At 32.5% G+C, this 14226-nt stretch overlaps 1 protein-coding gene and 2 long non-coding RNA genes across 9 annotated transcripts in view; 1 reads left to right on the forward strand and 2 right to left on the reverse strand.

Annotated features, from left to right (window-relative positions):
• CtBP (C-terminal binding protein) overlaps nucleotides 1-14226 on the forward strand; it is a 40967-nt gene that overhangs the window by 3473 nt on the left and 23268 nt on the right. The window lies entirely within an intron of this gene.
• LOC148936587 (uncharacterized) lies at nucleotides 4054-6155 on the reverse strand. Of its 2 annotated transcripts, none has more exons than XR_016139321.1 (2): nucleotides 5780-6155; nucleotides 4054-4350 (listed from the first exon to the last, which is right to left on the reverse strand). It is a non-coding gene; the product is annotated as an uncharacterized LOC148936587 (long non-coding RNA). The 2 variants fall into 2 exon arrangements; XR_016139322.1 differs by having other exon boundaries at nucleotides 5281-6155.
• On the reverse strand, nucleotides 8442-11748 carry LOC105422418 (uncharacterized). The gene is made up of 2 exons (XR_967252.2): nucleotides 10235-11748; nucleotides 8442-8930 (listed from the first exon to the last, which is right to left on the reverse strand). It is a non-coding gene; the product is annotated as an uncharacterized LOC105422418 (long non-coding RNA).

The raw sequence follows: 14226 nt of genomic DNA on the forward strand, positions 1-14226 counted from the left end.
GAGAGAGAGAGAGAGAGAGAGAGAGAGAGAGCGGCGTGGCCAACGTATATTAGGAGATTATGTGACTTTTTCTTTTTAAAAAAAGAGCACGAGAATGGCATGTTGCATTGTGTTTTGTTTGGAAACGACAAAAGAAATAAATAATGGGGAAAAAGTAAATTCGACAAAAAAAGTTATGTTACATAATTAAAAGTTACTTTTAAGTTATTAAAAGTTACTTTTAACCCTCCGTCGTAATTAAATAATCCATTTGTTTGCAAGAGAAAAGATGATTTTTATATTGTTAAAAATTTTATATTATGTACTATTTTATTATTCTATTAATTCTGTTATTTTGTCTACAGCGTTTCCTGTATATTTTTATTTATTTAACTATTTATTTCATTTATGGTGGTTTGAACATGACACGCGCTCTTATTAGTTTATATCGTTCCATGAAAGTCATCAATTACGATCAGATGACAGTATCTTGACGCGCAAGAAACATAGTTTACTATTACGTTGCGTTCTGAAGATAGAAACATTATTACGGGGGTCACTATAATCTCGACTCGATCTTGACAATTATCAACACAAAATTTTTACATGAAACGTATTCCTTTTTGTCATATATTATATTAACAGATATTCTGTTTTTAAAATTTTTTTTAGTTCAAATAGTTTAGTAAATATTTGAATTGATTAATGTTATTAAGATATATAATTTAATAAATTATTATAAATACTGAATAAAAAATTTAATTAAAAATGTTTTTACTTAGCACACCGAGATATAATGACAAAACACATATTAAAACAAAAATTGTTTCTCTGAATAAAAAATTACAATTTCACATCATATTTCTCATATCTACTCTTCCTCTATTCTAAATATTTTAAATCATTTATTCATTTTCTATGTTCTCTATCATATTTATGTGTTTGCTAACAAATCTATGTCTCGTTCCCCATCGTATTTATATTTATATTTTTCGTGTTACGATATTCATGTTTCCCATGTATGTGCCCACGTGTATGTTCAGCAAATATACATTCCTTGAATATTCTCCATTGTATCCTTCGTTTTTTATTGTCTCGCTAGTTAAGACATACCAACAATCTGTTATTCGTCAACTTTCGATTTTTATTGCGTATCAAATACGTATTTTCATAATTTTATGGATTAGTCTTCAAAAGTATTTAAAATAATAATAATAATTGCAATAATTATAATAGTAATAAAAAATGTAATTACATATATTTATCAGATATAGCTTTCTATAAAATTCTTTTAAAAATTTTTTATTATTTTATATAAATCGGAAAGAAAATGTAAAAAAAAAAAAATACAAAAAATGAAAGATATAAATCTAATGTTATATAAAATAATTAAGAAAAAAATTATTGAATATATAATTTACGGATGTATAGTAGAGATATAACTTAATTATATAAGTGCATTAATTTAACTAATTACGTTATGCTAAGATCTTTTCACACGCATACACACACACACACACACACACACACACATTCAACAATTATAAAGTAAATATAGTCAAAAATTACGAAGTAAACAATGTTAGATATTAAAGAAACGAATATCGAAAATGCAAAATAAATATTTAATTGCATACATTAATTGTCCTCATGAAATTCATGAATTTGTAAATATTCATTAAGATTACGAGCGATGAGATATAATGCAGATTGCAATAAAATTTCTGCTGTAATTATAAACAATTTTTATTTCGATTGTGGATTTCATGTATAACTTTTTTCTACTACTATTTCTAAATTATATAAAACTATATAAAAATAACTATATAAAACTAATTTTGTCATGGTTGAATATAATAAATTAGGATGATTATAAATTATAAATTATATTATGTTATTTTTTTATTAAATTATGTTATTTTTTTTGTCAGATAATATGAGTAGTAGGAAGAATTAGGAGGAATGAGGAAGGAATGAGCGAATGATGTTAAGCTGATATATCGCGAAATGGATAGATAGATAGGAGGAGAAGAGGGATAGAGCGGGGCCGAAATACAAATGAATGGTATTCTAGAAGCGTCCAAATGGCGGTCTCGCTTTACACAATAAGTGATTTATGGTATCGTATCCCCCTTAAGCGCGGTACGGCTTTTCGTTCTTCTCCCTTCCTCCCTTAGGACACAGTGATGTTATTGCACCATTTGGTTGAAAGCGTTTCGCTAATAACATCTGATACAAATATTACGAATATTAAAATTATTAATTACATGATTATATTATAGTTCAATTAAACATCGAAAAATAACAAATTGTTCCAAGTAGAATTATAATTTATCTTTTATATTCTTATTTTTATAATTATAATCTACATGATAGATATATCTAATCCGTATGTATATAATCGTTTATAAAATTTGTGATCAACTTGACATATAAATTAATTTTTATTTTATATTATAATTGTAATTAAATTATTTATAATTTTAATTTTTATAATTTCTTGTTATTTATGTTTAATTTAAATCACACTTGGATGCCAATACATATTAATCTATTTATATTTATTTTTATTTTATAAACTTTTTATTAAAGTTTATGATTTTTATAACTTTTGTAATATTATTTATTTTGTAGTATTTGCAAGATTAATTAACTTTTGCAGAAAACAAATTTCAATTAAGAGCACCTCCATAAGAATCGCGAGGCATTGATGACGTAAATGTCTGGAAGGCTTTCTCGTTTATATATATTTTAATGTATGCGTGCTCGTGATAACTTTCAAACATATTGATATACATATACACTACTACATGGAGTGCCAACAAAGTTGCATAATCTTCGCCAAATTTCCAGCGAAGATGAAACAACCTTGATTGCGTGTGCTCATTCACTCGTCAACTTTCTTTATTCTAGCGTGACGAAAATCAACTTGCAAACAATCAAACGAATCAAGTAATGAGAAATTACTTTTTATAAGCCTCATTAGATTTTTATAAGCCTGATTAGATGCAACGGTGATGAGTATTAAGAAGTCGAAATGATGTTTTTGCGTTAAATTTTTTTATATAAAATTTTTATAATGATGACTAGTTTTTCTTATTTCTAACATTTAATCATTTTAATAACATTTTAACAACGCGAAAAATAGTGAAATGATGAATCAAGAAAACTAAAGATATTAATAAGAATTTTGTTTTCTTTCAATAGACATAAATCATACACGATGCGCAATAGTGAAATGATGAATCGAGAAAACTAAAGATATTAATAAGAATTTTATTTTCTTTCAATAGACATAAATCATACACGATGCGCAATAATATTAAAATAATATTCTTGATTATATGCGCTTGATTATATTTATTATTAATTACGCGGTACAATCTCTCATAAAAGGAAAAAAAACAAAAAGAAACTACATCGTGAGGAATACGGGTCACAGCGTCGCTGAATAAGCAACCAACCGACCGAGCGGCCGTGTCGCCGCTTGCTCTCCACAAGCAAGCAAATTACGTAAGGCCAGAAACGAGAGCTCGTTTAAATGCCGGTTCACCGATGACAACGAATAATATATCGCTCTCTGAGTATTTTTTTCCCGTAAGAGAAATGCTTATTTCTGCGAGATTTAAACGTGCGGAATTTGGAATCAAAATATTATGCCCTGTTTTGGAGGTTGTAAAATAATTATAATTATGAGATAATAGCAATAATAAATAATTTGTCGTAAAATAAAGATGTGACAAAATAATAAATATTAATAGTAGATTTATAAATATGACATAATATAAATATGTGTAATAACATATAAGATTAGTAAAAAAAAAAAATTATATAGAAATAATAAATTAATAATACAAGAAAAATATACATATAACGTAATATCTATAAATTTGACAAAAACATATAATTATTAATTTTTAATAAAGAAATTGGAAACAAAAAATCTAATCATGTTAATTTAACATTTAACATTTAAGTATTTTTCGAAATTATTGAAAGTTGATATTACCTTATTTAATTTCTAAACAAAATAATTTATTTTATTAATAATAAGTTAATAAATGAATTCTGCAATTTTCAGACATTGTGAATTTTATTAATTTTTATAGTTAATAGTTTTTAGCATTAATAATAAATTGTATTGTAATAGCCTATGCGCTACATGCATCGTATCATATTCTTTATCTCACGGCAACTTGTGCAGGTATGCATTTATGCACGCACGGATCTTTCACAAACGATGAGTTAGTTTATTACGAGCGACTAGCAAGTGGGGGAGCAAGCGTTATCGTCGTAATTGCGAGTTAACTTTGGAACGCGATAGCGCATTCACAAGTGTCATCATCGTCGTTTTCTCGTGAGCGCCGAAATCTAGAAAAATAAAAAATGGAATAAAATTTCTTGTTAAAAAAATTCTTCAAGAGACAAAAAGTACGAAAACGTTGAGTAATACCTAATCAACATAAAGAAATAACGATTGTTTTTTTTTTGTTACTCGATAATCGCTCGCACTAATTAGAAATAACATGTATCGTGATTTCTCAATGTTACAAATGTTTGCTGAGTGAAAATCGTTTTATAAAAAAATTGTTTTGATCAAATCTTGACTAGTTCAGTAAAATAATTCGAATTATTCATTAACATTCGTGAGCAATTGAAGTGAAAATATTGACGGAATAATTAGATACTGCAGTCGCGAGGCAGCGCCAGTTCAATAATTCGCATAATGCGCAACAAAGTCGTCTTCGGACTCTCGAGCTTGCTCGTTGTGTAACGAGGTCGAATATCATGTTCGCTTAATCCGAAAGCGTCACGAAACTCATGAAGATTTAGAGAACGCCGTCACATGCCGGTGAGAGACTCAACACTGTTACTCATATATAATCATACACCGTAATCCATATAACATCGACGAGAAATGATATTAATTAAAAATTAAATCTATTGGAATTTTATTGCAATAAAATTTACATTTTCTTCGGAAATAATACTTTACAGGATAATATTTAAAAATATATGAAAATACAAACCTCGTATGCAAAAATAAATATATATGCAAATATGTATGTACAGCAATATATTATAAAATATTTTACAATATAATTCTATAATAAAAAATTCTATAATAAAAAATAACTTTCGTAAAGAACATACTTTCTTAACGTTTTGATTTTTCTACAATTTTAGTATTAATAGCATATACATAATATTCAGTTTTATTTTTATTCCGTCAATGTTAATGAATACGATTCTAAGTATATGTATATACACAAAGTAGATGTAAGGTTTCTTTGAACGCACGTGATAGCTATTGTAGGCAAGATCGTGAGACATATCTATTTTTTGTGTACAAGCATGATAAGATCAATTGTGATTGTAATCGAAGATAAAGACTTCATTTTGTTAAAAGGATGTTTTTATCAGAGACGGTCATCAGAAATGCCTATCCCGTCATTCTGTATACATCGAAAACGCAACTCATCCAAATTACAGCATTGGTTTCTCGACACTTGGGTCCATTACACGTTACTCATGCAAACTGAACTTACTAACTTGCAAATCTCAGCATCTCAGCATCATTCTGACAGTTCAAACATTATTCAACGAGCATTTCGAGGTCGTTCCAAATTGACGATACTTTGATATAGCGCTCTCCCTCTCTCTCTCTCTCTCTCTCTCTCCCTCTCTCTCTCTCTCTCTCTCTCTCTCTCTCACCACACACACACACACACACACACACACACACACACACACACACACATACACACATACACATACACATACACATACACATACTCACTGGCACCGACAAAAGGCTCGTTGATTCGCGTCCCCTGGATTTCGCTCTCCCTATCCTCCGTTATTTTTCGCCGAGCAATTACGACGCGCGAGGTCAAATCGGAAGGGAGAATCGCGAAGAGGGGAAGAGACATGAGGAGGGAGGGGGAGGGGGAGGGGAGAAGAGTGGGAAAGATGCGGGACCAAGGGGAAGGGCGAGAGAAAAAAAAATGTCCCTGTCTCGCGAATGTGAGAGTATACGAGAGAGCAGTTCTCGGGGTGGAGAAACCAAACCTCGTCGCGCCGCGCCGCGCCGCGCGGCACGACGCGACGCGGCGCGGCGGTTATTATCGATCTCGGGGCATCGTTACACTTCGCGTCCGGCCGCGCGCTTACGGGATCTGTACAAGTGCGACGGCAACGGCAACGGCGACGGTGGCGAGAGAGGTACAGCCGCCACCGTCACCGCCGCCGCCGCCGCCACCGCCGCATCGGTTACATCGATTGTCTCCGACGAGTAATACGTTGCCGTGCAATACGAATCTGCGATGTAACAACAGCTTATCTAACCGGTCGGTACATCAAGCGTCATAAGTTCCTCCGGTTAGATAGGCACTTCACAAGCCATTCCGTAGCTATGTATATCTACGTATGTGTGGCATTAATTTAATAGCTCTTATGTACAGTCGCATTAACAGTGTCCAATGCACTCGTATGCACGAGAACACTTCGTGACTACTATGACTCATCGTTGCTTTTCTTAGTTTTTATTAAGCGCGAAACAATTGAATTACGCAATTACGTATGTTAATGGAGTAGCGGGATTTCTAAATATTACGAAGGAAACTTAATCGAATATTGATAGAAGCGTATCGGATACCAGAAATACATTCGATTGTAACGTTAGTTAATAAATGCTTGATGTCATAGATGTAATGTTTGCCAAATGTATCTTGTAAGACTGTTTTCAATAAGTTCGCGTTCATATCTGGATATTTACAGATTGCAATTGTTTCTGATAAAGAAACGGATAATGATGCGGTAAATTTTTTTTATAAATACTAATATAATCTATATATATTCAGACGACAAATAGAATAAATTTATTGTTTTAGTTTCTTTAAGTATAGAAGATATTAAAACCGACCAGTTGAGCAGATAAATATTTCTTTAATGCTGACAAATGTATCTTTGTATTTTATCTTTAATGATGTAGCTGAATCATTTTATTTTATAAAAGAATGAAAACAATCACGATAATATATGATATATAATTACACACACACACACACACACACACACACACACACACACACACACACACACACTCCGCGCGCGCGCATTTATTAGAAAGTGTTTAATGATTTTTGAAAAATTATAATGCTTATCGATTAGACATAGGCCATTGAGAGACTGAATTCAAAATCGACAGCGAAAGTTGTCATCAAAAACTCTCGGCGCGAAAGCGGAAACGTACAAACGACGAGAGTAGTAGCAGTTGTGAGAAGGTGATAGAAGAGGAGGTGGTGGAGGAGGAGGAGGAAGAGAAGAAGGAGAAGGTTAGGATCACGTCGTAATATAGTAGTATGGTCGAATAGTTGGGTCAGGTCAGTTTGCTAGCTTACGTAAAAGAGACTAAGTAGCGTGGCAAAGGAGAGAAGTGTGGGGAACAGGAAATGTTATAAGATATAGAAAAAGAAAGAATGGCGGGGATCAGAGGGGAAAAAGAGAGAAAGAGAAAGAGACATGGCGCCGAGACGAGCCGGCTAGATGGAAAGGTGGGGGCACCTGTTACAACGTCGAGAGTTTCTACCTCCCCACTGATCTGTTTCTCCCCCCCCCTTTCCCCCTTTCCCGTGCAGCCTCTCAATCCGACGGGCTACCATTTCCACACGCGACTATATTCGGACAGCTTTTGTACACGAAGCGTTCGATCATCGGCGCCATATTCTTTGTCGGAAACTAAAATAATTTTTTCTCTCCCATAGGTGCAAAAGAAGTTTCGACAATGAATATATATGTGTGAGCATAGTACAATAAATACAGAAGATATATATCACGATTATTAATTTATATACAATTTATATACATTTAATATTACTCGAAAAAGATAATTTTTTTGAGGGATAAACGCTTATATAGTCAAAAAATAAGAAATTATAAACATAGTGGCGGAAATGCATATTTTGAAAGATGACAGTTATTGATTAGAAAATCGTCGAAGATATTTATCAATTAAGAATCCTAATTGATAAACTCACGCAGAACTGATAAACTGTTCTTCAGTGTTTACATTGGAAGAGAATCTTTTCTGTGAGTCATGAAGACTAACGTTATCATCTATTTAAATCTTTACTGTTAAAAATATGATATCAGTTCAGTACTGATTTTTCTAATATCTACTTCCATGGACAGGTCGTGAAAATGATTCTGCTTAAAATAGTTTTCTTGATTACTGAACATATCGCCACCTGATATAACATTTACTTTGGAACATGAAGAAGTAATTTACGTAAATTAAAACTCGAGAAGAATTATAAAATTTTGATGTAATTACAAAAAACATTGCATTAAAATGTTATAAAATATTATTTATTTTTGAAACAAATTTTTATGTATGACAAAATACTGATTATTTTGAGGATTCATATCTTAAGAGACTTTAAAAAAAATAGGAAATAATGTTGGATAATAGATTTCTTATAATTTTATTAATAACGTAATTTTTTTTAATAACATTTATATCAATAAATATGCATTTAACACTGTATACTGATACAACTTCTGTTTTATTATTTGAAAAATTTTTCTTAAGAAGAATGTATCTTTTTAAGAATAAAGATAAATTAGTTTTTAAATTAATTAGCGAATAAAGCACTATAAAGTGCGAATAATGTTAAAAATTATTTTTTATTTTTCTTAAGATATAAGAAAGTAACGATATCCGTAAATTTTCTATGACAAAAAAATATACTCCAGTTTTATTAATTAGCTACAAGAGAGACAGAGAGAAGGCAGAAGCGTAATCGTCCACGCGCGAATCGGGATTATAGAAAATCGATCGTAGCAGTGCTACGTCTGCGTGGCCGAGTAAACGAGAAGAGGGAGAATAAGTGTTCGTCTTTGTCACTCATGCGAAAGGAGATACTCGTCTTGGGACAAAGAGGGTCATTCTGAAAACAAAAGTTAAAATATTAAAATTGCATTATTAAACTTTTTTTTAGATAAATATGTATAATAAATATGTATAATAGTAGATGAGTCTTACAATTTGTTTCGATTGATTGAGTTCTCATACTAGATGGCATTGCATAATTAATCATTCAATATTAAATATATTGAATTCAATATTAATATAAGTTGCATAACATATTAGAAAATTAAAACATAAATTATCAAATAAAAATTATTTTTCACAAAAATATATTTCACAAAGATATTAATTTCTAAAATTATTTATTTCTACTTCTTCTTTTATAATTTATTTATATAATTAATATATTTTGTACAATATTATTTATTCGCTTAATTACAATATTATTTTCGATTAATTTTAAAATATAAAAAATTAACATTGAAAATTTAAAAAATAAAAGAATATTGGAAATCGTGAGATAATAAAAACGAAGCATTATTTCTGTTTTCTGATATTTTTGAAAACGATTTAAAGTCTCATAGTAGAAACATTTTTATTGATTAAGGCAACAGAATTGAATGGATAAATAATTCGAAAGTTCTGGCAAAGTTCACTGTCTTCCGCGCATATCATGTCGCGCAGAAATAATTCCGTATCTGATATATACATTATTCGACCGATTTAAATTGTCGGGTGCTTTCTTGTTTCTTTGCATCGCGCGCGAGCTATATTAAGTGACATTCCGATAACGACGCGTGCTATTAGCATGCATTAGAATTCCATGCAGCGAATTCCCCCCCCCCCCCCCCCTCCCCTTCGCGCAGTTTTTCATGCTTAGAGTGAAACAACAATGTTTTTTCATTATGGAAATAATTCATTATTGTCGATCTTTTGATGCTTCGATACTTTCTATTTTTCTGTACTTTCTGTACTTTTCGGATTCTTTACGAATACCTTAAATCTTTCATATGAAATTATTTTTATTTTATGAATTTTATATATAAAAATTACGAAATAATTATTTCTTTAATAAGTTTTTTATACATATATAAATTTTTTATTTCAGATTTCTTATAAACCGCATGTAATTCTTTTTAAAGTTTTACTATTTTCACTCTGTTCTAACATCTTTGTTTTTCAAGTGAGTACTTTCCGATAACATTAATTGCATTTCTCAGTCAGAGTTGCAGCAAATCCTCACTCTCGTGAAAATTCCGTAATTGTGCAAGTTTCTAAAGTTTGAATTCGCAATCGATTGCGAAGTATTGACATATTAAATTTTTCAATTCAAGATTTCGAATTCAAGATCTCTTTATAAACCCTGCCGTTCTTCGTACATACATGTTCATTATTACATAGAGTCGTTCTATATAATTTGCGTAATCATCTCCCTCGTGAAACGAAGCAACGAAGAGTGACGACGTCACATGTCCTTGTTCACGGATCGTCACATGAAGAAAGTCGAATAAAAGCGCAGAAAATATTAAAAAATTGCATAGCATTCTACAAGTAATATATTGTAATTAATTTTTCATAAATTTATTTTTCATACATATTTCATTATCAATCTTCAACTGTTATCAGAGGATATTTGAATATTAATTTATTTCTATTTCTCAATTGATACACATCCCAATTATGTAAAATATTCAGTTATATTTATCATTTTTTTTTATTATTTTGATTTTGATTATTTATTTTTATTATTTTTTATTTTATTTTGAATATTATCATACTACATTTTATATAATAATAATGTTCTCATCTGATCTTAAAAAGATAAGATTTAATAATTTCATTTCGTTTACTATATTAACGTGTAGTTATTTTCATACTTTATTTGACAAATCCAATATCTTTATTAGAATATCTTCACGCATCTCGTGAAGATAATTTGATTTGATTGATGATGAACTATAGTTTTATCACATCTCATAATTTTCTGCTTCATAAAATAAGACAACAAAGTCCGACGACGAATTTTTTACAAAGAGAACTGAGTAAGTAGCTCAAGCTATAGAATATCATACTCCATGATTTCTATCAGTAATTCGGATTTCGTAATGTTCGTTTTTTCATTAAAGATCTTCATAAAAATTAAAGAAATGACACGAGAAATTTCACGAGCTTAATAAATTGTCTTCTAAACTTTTAAACTTCTAAACTTTATCCAACTCTAAACTATCTTAAATATATATCTATTAATGTAATATCGATATGATATTTTACTTTTGTTATTACTCCAAATATCTTCCTACCAAAAAAAATATCCATAAAATCACAAAAATTTTTTACTTTATGGCGCATCACTTCCCTCTTTATAAAACAAGAAACATTAGAATCAAGAGAGCCGAAATAAAGCTTTCACTCTATATACATCGTACTGGAAAGAAAACTTGAGAATCTTGGCGAGATGAAATCGCGCGAGTCCCGCATCAGTTTAGAGACGTTACTATGGTCCGTTTCTCTTCTCGTAATCGTCATCGTCGTTGCCACCACCGCCGTCACCGCTGTCGCTGCGGCGATGCAGTCGGTCCGAAGGTGAAGTACACCGAGGATAATGGGAGTAGCGCATCGCCATTGTAAACAGACTCGAAGAGGCGAACGAGCGGTGCGGCGGCGAGCGGCTATCTGGGATTTAGTTCGGTGAAAAGGAGAGGGGAGAAGGTAATGCTCGGTGAAATCGCGGCGTGATGGGACGGCCGGCAGGGGGGAGGGAGTAGAGACGCTGACGAGAGCGGGATGAGGCGAGTTGTGATGGCGATGGCATGGAGGAGGGACGTGTCGCGTTGAACGGCGGAAAGGGGAAGTTGCCGAGACATCGATCGGGTCTCGCGGCCATTGCTTGTGCCACACTCTTCTCTCCCCTTCCCGCCCTTCTACGTCCCTGTCTCTCTCTCTCTCTCTCTCTCTCTCTCTCTCTCTCTCTCTCTCGCGCGCGCGCGCGCGCCTCGTTCTCCCGACAGTGTTGCTACTCTACTAGGAGTCAAGATGCCGTATCTCTCGGCACACTGCGAGACCAGGAGGAAACTCTCCGTGAAACTACTCAGGCGCTCGCGCGCTTTACGCACTTGTGCTAACCCGCCGCAACTAACTCTGTGTGTGCGCTCGCGCGCGCGCGCTCATGAATGTGTATGTGTATATAGGGTGTCCGAAAATTATCAGATCTCAGTCAAATAGGATAAGACTAAAGAGAAGGAAGTAAGAAAAAGAACATTATTCGCATGAATCGCGCAATGTACCAAGACGAATACGTTTTTTGGGAACGAGCTGTTTTTACATTATTTGAAAAACTCTTAGCAGGAGTTCTATATTTTTCACATATTTTCGCGATTTTCATATCTTTTTTTTTTTTTAGACACAAGAATTTATGATGAATTCGATTCTTTAGCAAAATTTGAATTAAAATCGATCGTTTTGGACAGTTCTTTATTTCACGGATTCTTTAGAAGAGAGAAAAGAAAATTGTTTGTATGATGCAATTTCATAGATTTGATTGAAATGTGTGTGTGTGTGTGTGTGTGTGTGTGTGTGTGTGTGTGTGTGTGTGCGTGCGTGCGTGCGTGCGTGCGTGCGTGCGTGCGTGCGTGCGTGCGTGCGTGCGTGCGTGCGTGCGTGCGTGCGTGCGTGCGTGCGTGCGTGCGTGCGTGCGTGCGTGCGTGCGTGCGTGCGTGCGTGCGTGTGTGTGTGTGTGTGTATGTGGGCGCGCGCGCGCGCGCATGTGTGTGTGTGTATGGTGTGGTGTGTAATATATAAATACATATACGTTTAAGGTACATATATATTCGAAAGAGCTTGAAACGTTCGATATCGAGATGTTGCGAGTTAACATCGATTCATACGTTCTACGTGACTCACCAAGTGTAGTGAAGATATAGAATGTTCCAGATTCGCGTTGAATACTCTTTTCTCCACGGTTTTACGGTTAACCAAGAAAATATATAACTTTATTACACATTACATTAATATTTTTTAAATTATTTAGCTTTATTTATCTCTTCATGCGTATGTTTATTTCTATTCTTCATGCATATATTTATTTATGATTGTATTATCTATATTGATCTTATATATGAATATTTAACAATTCTAATATAATCTTTGAAAAACAAAGACAGGTTAATGTAATTATTACGATTGATCGAATGATTTCATAAACGCGCGCTTATGTCTCTGTAAAAGAAGTTTTTCTTTTGTGGATATAATATGAAAACTTGGTTGGGAGATTTATAATACGCGGAAAATTCTGATTCGGAGCATAGTAAGCGCAGGGTTATCGGCGATGGGTTGCAAACTCCTCGCCGTTAAATGTGCGTGTGTATGTGTGTAACTTTGAAACTTAACAAGGCCGATACACTCGTCGCGCTTTCTCCACGAATGAATAGCACCGAGCAGTCGGTGCATCTTTGCAAATCAATTACATTGTTCCCCACTAGTGCGATGATTCTTGATCATTACAACATCGCTTGTTATGAATTGGGATAACCTGTAATGTGAAACTTTTTTGCTTTCTCTGAAAGAATGACTAGATCACATGTAATAAAATGAGCATAAAATAAGGGAAACATATAGCAGGAACATCACAAAATGATAGATAGAAAATTATTTTATTTGTAAAATTGAGTTTAGAGATCAGAATGGAAATAACAAAAAATAAAGTAAATAATGAAATTTGAAATAAATTATAAACAACAAACAAAAATGAATAAATAGAATGTTATTTTATTTGCTTTGAATTTTATTTACTTTGCCTTTGGAATAAATTTCACACGTTTCTATTGTCGCCACAGGCGAAATATTATTTCACATATTTAATACATTTATTTATACCTGTTACATTTTTAACATCTCGTTGATCGCGTGGAAAGCACATAAGCATTCGGTCGAGTGCTAATTACATCTAGTATACCGCTTATTTTAATATTTATTAAAATAAATTATCAAATTTTCTATATTGTTATTATTTGTATTATTTATGTCACGCATTAATAATTTTTTGTAAAAAATTTGTTATTCTCTTTAAATAATATTTTTTTTTTATATTTTTCCCATCTTTAATATTTAATAATTTTCATCATCCGCGAAAAGTTATCATGACAGAGTAACGTCAACAGAGGATGTTTGCAACAAATTCGACACGCAAGCATTTTTGTGTGCGATAATATTAGCTTACTGTCGAAGAATGCTGCGACAGCGAGATCGTTCGCCAAAACAAATCGCAAGAGTTGCACAAGCTTGTAATAAAACAGCAACTTTGTGCGACGAAAGGAATGCATATCCGTCTATCTATCTGCAATTACGTCATTCTAATACGGTCAGGAATGCGAATGCCG

The sequence above is a fragment of the Pogonomyrmex barbatus genome, unplaced genomic scaffold, assembly GCF_055798465.1.
Source record: "Pogonomyrmex barbatus isolate J1 unplaced genomic scaffold, ASM5579846v1 scaffold2, whole genome shotgun sequence".
Classification (NCBI taxonomy): domain Eukaryota; kingdom Metazoa; phylum Arthropoda; class Insecta; order Hymenoptera; family Formicidae; genus Pogonomyrmex; species Pogonomyrmex barbatus.